Below are 10,188 nucleotides of genomic sequence, written 5' to 3'. Positions count from 1 at the left end.
TCTTCTCCCCCCCTGTGGTCTTTTTTTTAAAGTAATCACTAAAATGACCACAGGAGGGTATGTGACACAGATGACAACTGATCCTTAATAGTCCCTTTGTTCCCTGCTGTGCTGTCAGCTTCAAACCCTGCAAGGTCAATTTCTTAATGAATATGAGTCTTAAGGTTGATGAGTTTGTCCATTACAGATTCAGAGGCCCTGTAGGACAAATGACCACTCTCAACCTCAGCTGTGACACAGAACCAAATCATCTTGGAGTTAATGATCAACTACTGCAAATCCATTACAGCACTAGTTACAGTAGATAGTTTCACCATTCCTTCTTTTATATTATTAATAACATGTTGTGACATTTCTTTGATCCCAGTTTTAGCTTTTGGGCAATAATTAAAGTTATATCAATCTTCTCATCTGATCTTCGGCAAGGAAACGGATACGAGTATTTCCCAAAAGGTCAAACAATTCCTTTAATACCAAAACACAGGGATTTCTCTGTTGACAGTTTTGATTCATTGTTCAGCTACATATCTCATCTCATCCTTCTTCAAAGCTAGTTCTTTTTACACTCAATCAAGCAGAGCCACGTGCATATTTTTCTCAGAAAAAGTTAGTAATTTACCGTATTTTTTCATTTTAAACCACGAAAATATTTCACAGATAAGTCCACGCAAAGCCATGTGCATTTTCCTCAACAAAAATAAAAATACTTTTCGCAATTATTCCAAACTACTTTGTACATCTCTCAAACCACATTTACATCATGCTTTGTTCTTTGAAGTTAACTCATTTTGTTCCCGATAAGTGTAATAAAGTGCAATTTTGTATAAACCTGTGAGTCAAGTGGCGCAGTCGCAATAAAAATTACATGACTTGACCATACGGCTCGGGTACAGTACAAAACATGCCTCCCTATCAAGACAAAGCTTTGCAAAAGGGTAAGCCTCCATTCACAACGTGTATCTCCTATGGCGCCATTTTGATGCTAACAAGGCATCACCCGCTGACATTACTTTTGACGTCACTTTGACAGTGAATACCTTTATCTGAAGCGTTCATAGACTTTATTTGTTCATTGTTAATTTCCAAAGAAACACGACAATGTATAAAAGGCTCCATTTGTTGTGGTCTGCTGCATTCCCCAGCCTATGTCGTGTCTCCCCTTTCTTCTGTGTGTTCTGTCTGTTTTGCCGTGAGGGCGTTCTACGTTCCGTTATCCACTCAGCTGTTCCTCATCACTGCCACCACCACACCACCCACTGCCATTCATAAACCCGGGCTGACCGCCTCTTCAGCGCCAGATCGTTACATGCACTATTGTGGTAACTTGGCTCCTAGTTGTTTGCACTCGTGTTGTTGCATTCAAGTACTAACTCTGCCTCTCCTCATAGATCCATCAGTTGTCCCGCCAAGCTGCCTTCCTTCCTCACACCGACCAGCCACCTGTCTACACCAGTGTTTGAACCCCTCCGCACTCGTTAAACCACCTGAACTTTATCCTGTCTGCGTGCCTTTTTGTATCTCTGTGGTTCTGGGTCTTACTAACCGTAACACCATTACCTTTTACCTCACGTTATGTCTCCTTAGATGTTTTTGTAAAAATAGGCTAGCAATTGTGTCATAGCCATGTGACTTACTGTAGCATAGTAGAGGAATTACTGAAGTGTAATTAGCATAAGCCTGTGCCCATGCTATCTCCTAACACATACCTACGCTCTCCATCTCTGCTGATTGGAATGATTGAGATTTCTCTTGCACAGCTACCAGAATACTTACAACTTTCAGACAGTTTGCTCACTCCACATCTACATCGTCAAGCTCAGTTGGAGGCTGCGCAGTAACGCTCAGCGTCACCGGAAAAGAGCTTCTAATAGACTTCACTAGTCTCCGTCCAGAGCAACAGGGTCTGTCGATCGATTTCTTTAACTGTCTATGTATATTTGCTTATCCACATTTTCAATGTCATAGTTCAGACGAGTATTCAGTGAGTATTGTGCAATGACTGAAACAACTGTCCTGCACGGTTGCCACACTTACACCATGTACTCAGCACATTTGAGACCACAGACTCTCCCTGAGAGGAAACACTGACTCTATCAAAACTTATGGCTGGACTACAGAGACCAGCCGTAAGACCTCCAAAAGCTGTTGCTCTGTCACTGAGTGATAAAGTTTCACCATTGGTCGGTTTATGTGTGATGACATGATTGTGTTTCCCAATTGGCTGTTCCCCTTTCAAAATGCATTTGCACAGGCTGTTACCGCTGCTATCGCCTGTCAATCAGCTCATAAACTATCCCAATACACAGTTGTTGCTGCTGCCGCCCTAGGCACAGTAAGCTACATTCAGCACAGTCTTTGTGCATGTGTGTGTTTAATCTGGATAAATTCTGATTGAACCCTTTCCCACAGCAGACAAAGGCCAGATGTTAGTGGGTCTTAGTGTTTGTGTTGAGTGAGAAAGAGCGTTAGTGGAGCATTTAGCAGCTAAAGAGTATTTTTTCTAAAGTAAAGTCAAGCACATGGGAACAAACAGTCCTTTCCACAGGAGGAGGTTGACGTTGTAGGAGGTGGTCCAAAAAGGGACAATCTGATGAACAGCACAGGTGTCGAGACGGAACACGAGATCTGTAAGGAAGACAAGATTAGGAATCGGAATAGTCACACGATAGCAACTAGCAACATAACCAAGCCAAGTTACCACAGAGGTGTAAGTAACAAACTGACGCTGAAGAGGTGGTCAGCCCGGGTTTAAATGCAGAGGTGATGGATGATGTAATGTGACACAGCTGTGCAGTTCACAGAGCAGGGATGAGTGGCCACGCCTCCTGACCCAGGTCCTCTTAGGCATGCCCCCTCCATGGGAGAACCGGCAAACACAGAAAGACAAACAGGGAAAAAAAGGAGAAGCAAAAACACTGGGTCGGGACAAGGGAGCAGACCCACAACAGGAGCACCTAAAGGCTGTTTTTTTATTTTTTTATTTATTTGGATCCCCATTAGCTTCAGCATCCACTAAAAACTATTCTTCCTGGGGTCCTACAATCTTTCCTTGACAATACTCATAACATTTCATTACAGACATACAAATCATAATTAAATCTTACAGTTAACACAATAGAAAAAATTAAACAAAATACACTACTCCGAATAGATTAATCTATTTTAAGAAATACAATAAAAGCCCTGTACCAACTAATTTTATATTAAATATTTAATTCCTTGGAAATAAATGTCTTAAGTGATTTTTTAAAGCCATACTGAGAGTTGTGTTTGTTAGTTGTAGGGAGAGAGTTCCATTCACACATTGTTCTGTACCTAACTGAATGTTGAATTGATTTAGTTTTCATTTTAGGTCAAATAAAACTCCCTCCAACTGCATGCCTCGTTGGATAATGATGTATAGCAGTACTAAAGGATAGTTTTGTGTATAAAGTAAAAGGTGTTTTGTTTGTTATAATGTTATGTAAAAAAAAACATTAGCGAATACACAAATCGATTTCTAACTTTAAGCCATGTGGGTTGTTCATGCATTTTATCAACATTTGATCTAAACCCCCACAAAAGAGGGAAGGAGGACCAAACTGCAGGTTGGAGGTGAACAAAAGGGTAGTTCATTGGAGCCAAAAACAGTCCACAGGGAATACACAGTTCAAGAGCCCAAGGCGAAAAAACGTCCAAACATCCAAAACACAAAGTCCTCCGGAGTCCAGGGCAAAAACAGACAGGACTTAAACTCAGGGAAAAACTTACAAAGAAAACGGCAGGTGCAGGCAGGTGCAGGCAGGTGCAGGCAGGCGCAGGCAGGCGCAGGCAGGCGCAGGCAGGCGCAGGCAGGCGCAGGCAGGCGCACTAGAATGATCTGACAAAGGAAACACAGGGGTTAAATACAAGAGGTAACGAGGTAATGGGGAACAGGTGAGACATCAGGTGAATCACATTAGGGCGGGGCAGGACAATCAGACAAGCACAAAGCAAAGCTGGACAAGACTTGACAAGAAAGGAAACTACACTATCAAAATAAAACAGGAAGTACAACAAACAGACAATTACAGGGGAATCACAAGACAGAGACAACCACACAAGACTGGGGAGAAAACCGAGAACACACGCAAGGAGGTAAGAAGGGAAAAACAATCCCAAACAAAAACCCCAAACCACAACAACACGTGCAGCTTTATTCTGAATCACTTGTAATTTTTTCATATTAATTGCTGAAGTGCTGGACCACACCACTGAACAGTAATCCAGATGTGAAAAAACAAAAGCCTGAAGGACTTGTTTAACTGTCTGTGGTGTGAAGATGTTTGCACACCTTTTGTTAACTGACGAGGTGTTGCCCATTTTAGTTACCAGTTTTTGAACGTGTTTGTCCCAACACAATCTATTGTCAATCATCACACCCAAAAGTTTGGCCTCTTCTCTTTGCTTTACAAATGTTTGCTCTACACTGAGTTCAAGTTTTGGTTTGTTCAGACTATGGCTCCCGGCACCGGGAAGTTTGAGACAATGTTTTCTTCAGTCATAAATTGTAACCCTTAAATCTTTATTAACACGCCCATCATTGCAGCATATCATTTGAAAGCTTAAAGTCTCATGATTCCATCAAGCCCACACACAAAGCATAAGGTGACTCACAGCGGTTACAATCACGTTATGAAGTTCAGAAATCCAGAAAGATTCGAGTCTAAATCGAGTGTTTTCCTACCTGTCTCCTCGTGTCTTTATCCACAGCGGTAAACAATCGGCAAATACTTTGTTTTCCTACATCGCAAACACTCCAAGGTATTAGAATATCCAAGGCTTGTAATCCAAAATTGGCTGGTCCCCTCACAATCTTGTAGTTCCTGGCCATGTTTTGACGTGGAGAAATCTAGATAGTTCATAATTTGTGTGTGTTGATCGCGTGTATTGTCTCACCCCAACTTGCTGCAAATTATCCCAGCCCCTCAGCAGAAAGCCTGAAGCATAAGCTTTTGAGTGATGTCTGTTGCTAGCCAATCCGTCAACTGTAACTCGAGCTGTCCTTTATGGGAGCCAATGATCTGGCAGGATTCGGAGGACAGACACGTGGGAAAGACTGAAAGTTTTAACTTCCAATTAGAAGAAGAGGTTATGAAACCGGCCTCACTGTGTAGCCAATACGAAGACGAGTTGATTGATATCTAACATGGCCAGAAAAGTTTAACCCTGTGATGAATCCAGTTGTGTCAAAGCAAAAATATGGTCTTCTTATGGCATTTCACCATTTCATCAAATAAAAATTACTTATTTCTATAAATTTATGTATGTAGGATAATTTAGGTATATGTGAGAGTGATGTAGATGTGTTTTTGTGTTTGAGAAGTTTTGTATTTTGCACTATTTTGGCTTTTTTAGAAATAAAAAATAAGAAAAACACACAGACATATCTGTAGAAATAAATTCATATAAAATCCATTTTTTAAGTCATTTTTTCTGGATTTTTTCTGTTCTAAGTTGAGACGTGGCTAGGGTACTATTTTAGCATATAGCCCATGTAATATGCTTACAGTAGTGTTTTTTATTAATTTTACAGATGATTTACTTGGACGTAAATAGAAATTCTGTGTTCTAACCTGTTTAGCTCTGTGTCAGTAAGGCCTAGTGTCACAATGCCACTAGAAACAACAAACTGAGAGTGTTAACTTCCCAATGACCACAGGGTCATCACAGAGGGCCAAAGTATGTGGAAACTGCATCACTTTTTTGGGGGTAAAAATTTAGGCGAGAAAAGCATGGATTTTCAAGTGTTATGGCGGTTTTCCACTGCATGGTATCTACTTGACTCGCCTCGGCTCTACTCGCCTTTTTTGGTTTTCCATTACGAAAAAAAGTCCCTGGGACCTGCTACCAGGTACTTTTTTTAGTACTACCTCAGTCGAGGTTCCAAGCGAGCCGAGGCGATACCAAAAGGTGACGTGAAAACCTGCAGACTGCTGGTTGGTCGGATCACTACGTTGTTAGCAAACAAGAGTGCGGAGTGTGTTTCCAGAATAAACAGGACATTTAAAACAAATCTAGCCGGACACCGACAGATTATCCACTCTCTGCACTATTCTCACTTTTCAACTGTTCGGGCTACTAGCGGCTTCGTGTCGTTTCCAATATTGCACACTGTTACTTTAAAAACAAGACAATATATATTAGAAAAGTTTTTATTTAGCTTTTCAAGTAGCGCATCAAACCCTCCCATACTTCCCGGTCTCCTTCCTCTGCCCCCTGTGACAGTGTCCCCCCCGGCTCTGCCGTCCCAGATGTTTCCCAGTCGTTGTCATAAGCTTCTCCGTGACTCTCATAAAGATTATACGAAGCCCAGTAGTCAGAACCAGAGATCTCACCGGTCGGACATCGCCCACCAGACGGTCTGCAGCGGTGACTTTACAAAGCGTGAATGCTCTGAAACACAAACAGTACACAGCACACATGTTGGTGTGTAATCATGGTTGCTAAAGTTCATGTACTTTATATAGTATAGTAAATACTGACTGCGACGCTGAACACATGCAAATGTTAGCTAACGTTACCAGGAAACTTAACTTACCCTTTGATGTCGGTAAACAACCGTCTTGTCAACGTCTGAACTCCGTCAGAATTCCGTCAGAATTCCCAAACTCCCGTTTTTTTAGCGGTGATTTTTGTTGCTTCCTTCAGCTTCTTTTGAAACAAAACATTTCTTCTGGCCGCGGCGAGTATGCGACGTGCTGTTGTGAGTCGCGCTGAAAATTACGTCATCACGCGTTGCTATGGTGACCAGCCACGCTGAGGCTGTACTCAATCTGCAATGGAAAACGGACGAAGAATGGGCCGAGCCGAGCCGAGGCGAGCCGAGGCGTTACCAGCAGTGGAAAAACGCCATTAGTTAAGAGGTTTTAAAGAAAAATGAGTTCCAACGACTAAGCTGGTCGTTTGAGATACATTGAGAATCAGTTTGTTACTCCTGATCCAGTCCATCACTGACTGTAGCTCTCTCTGTAGTTTAGTAATTAGATGCCCAATATTAGTTCCTGATAAATATACAGTAGAATCATCAGCAAACATTGAAATACTCGCGTTATCTAAAACAGATGTTAAAGATTGTGTAAAGGAGTGGCCCAAGACAACTTCCTTGAGGCACTCCATGTTCTGCAAGCCTTACCTTTTAAAAACTTCCATTGAAGTAAACTAATTGTCTCCTGTCAGTCAAATAACCTTCCATCCATAATAATGCGGTTTGTGAAAAACCATAATATTCCAATTTTTTTAACAGTAAGTTGTGGTCAATTATATCAAATGCTGCAGTGAAATCAAGCATCACAACACCTATTATTTTTCTTTCGTCCATATACCAGTCATCAACCATCTGAGTCAGGGCAGTGGCTGTTGAGTGTTTTCCTCTGTATGGAAAAACTGTAATTAAATTATTATTCAAAAAAAACAAACAATCTGTTCATAAACAATTCTTTCCATTATTTTACCAAGAATTGGTAATAGCTTATTGGTCTACTGTTTGATCCAGAGAAAGGCATTTTCTTACTCTTTGGAATTGGCACAACTATACATATTTTCCATGCTTGCAGACATTTATTTTCTATAAAACACATATTAATTATATGAGCAATAGTAGGAGCAATGATTGAAACTATTGGCTTAATCAATTTATATTCAAGATAGTCCACACCAGGTGGTTTGTTTGTACAATTCATCAGAAGTAATTCAACTTTCAAAACACTTACACTCTTAAATTTAAAGCTACATGTTTTATCCTCCATGATCTTATTTATCAATGTTTTTGACAAATCCGTGTTGTGTACCTGTGTAGTATTTTTAAGATTATTTATTTTATTTATGAAATAATCCTTGAGACAATTTGCTATATCAGTTGGTTTAGTAAGAAAATCACCTTCATTTTCTAAAGAAGCTGGAGTAGATTTATTATTTCCTCTTAATATATTATTCAATGTATTCCATAACTGTTAACTATCATGTTTTATTTCTGTAATTGTCTTGTTATAGTACAATTTCTTCTTCTTCCTATTTAAGTTAGTTACACAATTTCTAAGATTACAATATATTTGCCAGTCCGATTTGAACGTAGATATAATTGCTGCTTGTTAAGCTAGATCTCTTTCTTTCATCAGATCTTTTAATTCTTCATCTAACCACGGGGTGTTGACATTTCTAACAGTAAACCTTTTAATTGGTGCATGATTTTCAACAATTGTCATTAAAGTTTGATCAAAAAGCTGAAATGCTTCCTCTGGATCCTTTTGTAGAAATACCTCTGACCAGTTAGCATTTCTGACATCCTCTTCATGTTGACCTTTTCATTATTACTTTTGGACCCGATTTAGGAACTTTTGTTTTCCTTACAATTGCAATAAGATTATGGTCACTGAAACCAACTGGCACAGATATGCAATTTGAGCAAAATTCAGGTATATTTATAAACATGTGGTCAATACAGAAAGCTGATTGAGTACCATCCCTTTTTATACATATTCTAGTCGGTTTATTAATTACCTGTGATAATCCACATGCCATCGCTGTGCTCAATAATTTAATTTTCCTAGGGCAGTCAGAGGAATTCCAATCAATGTTGAAATCATACATTAAGTAAGTCTCAAGATTCATAGTACTAACATGATCTAGCATCTCACATATTTTGTCCAAACACTCACTATTAGCATTTGGAGGTCTATAACAGCATCCAATGAGTATCGGCTTAAGATGTTTCAGGCTAACTTTTAACCAAATTGTTTCAATACAAGAATACATCAAATCTTGCATCTCTTTGACAGGTATATGATGTATGATGAACATAAATGGCAACTCCTCCTCCATATGAATTCCTATCATTCCTAAACATGTTGTATTCATCAATCATCAAAGTTGCATCATCAAATGTAGAGTCTAAATGGGTTTCAGACACTGCCAATATGTGCAAGTTGTTTGGTTGCAGTATTTCTGTTAAATCACTCAATTGATTCCTGAGACTGCATATATTATTATGGGCAATTTTAAGACCTTTCTTTGGTAGTTTATGTAACACACCAAAAATCAATATCTTTCTTTGGATTCATGGTCTTAGATTCTATATTGGAGTAACAAAATTTACCAAAAAATAACTAAATTAAACCACATATATGCATTCATACACATAAATTCAAGCAGAAAAAATTGTATTGCCACTCTAATTGTCAAAGTTGCAATAGTAAATAAGTAAGCTGAACTCCTTTAAATTCAATTTCCTTGATATAACTCTGTAACTCTCAGTTTCCAACTCTAATTATATTTAATCCTTTATCTGGCACTTATGCTAACAACTTAGGCAAATATATACCGTCTCTGTAGTTAATCAATTAATAAATCAACAAAATATACAAGGCTGTAAAATCTGTAATTGTACAATACATTATATTCTCCAATTTATGTCCATTTTCCAATTCCCAAGTCAAAGCTTTACATCCGGCCAGTTCTTAACTTAGTTCACTTCCTCATACCTGCATCTGATGCACTTATTTCTGGTGCCAGTCCCATCAAATACTTAATTACCAGGCAGTGTCGGTCCAATCACTTGGTTGTGGTAGATTTCTCCTGATTTATTATCTTGGAAGTATTTAGTCTCTCTCTTAAATGTTATGATCAGTGTCGCAGGATGAATCAGTCCGTGTTTTATTCCTGCCTGATATAGTTTCATTCTCAGATCTTTGAACTGCGCTCTCCTCTTGGACACTTCCGCTGTTAAATCAGGAAAGATTTTAACATTCATCCCTCTAAAATGTAGGACTTTTTCTTGCTTTGCTATTTGTTATATCGCCTCTTTGGCCGAATACCTCTGCATCCTGACGATCATCGGTCTTGAGCCATGTTTGGTGGCCGGCCCGACTCTGTGCGCAATTTCCACTTCGGGTTTACAAGGCAGATTTTTATCTTTAAATACCTCATTGAAGAAGGACTCCATGAATTTGGTGGGTCTTCCTTTTTCCAAATCTTTGTCGAGGCCAAATACTCGGAGGTTAAATCTTCGGCTGTGACTCTCCAGCTTTTCAGATTTGTCTCTCAGTTCTTTGTTTTCTTCCTGGAGAGCTTTACACACGCGCTCCATTTCATTCATTCTGTCGTGCGTGCCGGACAGGCCCGACTCCACATCTGCCAGTTTATCTTTACAATCCTTCAGTCCAAGTTGTAGTG

The 10,188-nt window shown here is 39.5% G+C and overlaps 1 long non-coding RNA gene across 1 annotated transcript; it reads right to left on the bottom strand.

The window, feature by feature from the left end:
• Positions 1–206: 206 nt before the first annotated feature.
• On the bottom strand, positions 207–4,939 carry LOC116705580 (uncharacterized). Its single transcript, XR_004335967.1, has 3 exons — positions 4,706–4,939; positions 2,725–3,859; positions 207–2,625 (listed from the first exon to the last, which is right to left on the bottom strand). It is a non-coding gene; the product is annotated as an uncharacterized LOC116705580 (long non-coding RNA).
• Between the last annotated feature and the right edge of the window lie 5,249 nt (positions 4,940–10,188).

Source organism: Etheostoma spectabile, chromosome 17 (genome assembly GCF_008692095.1).
Source record: "Etheostoma spectabile isolate EspeVRDwgs_2016 chromosome 17, UIUC_Espe_1.0, whole genome shotgun sequence".
NCBI lineage: Eukaryota > Metazoa > Chordata > Actinopteri > Perciformes > Percidae > Etheostoma > Etheostoma spectabile.
This window is presented reverse-complemented; position numbering and strand designations above follow the sequence as displayed.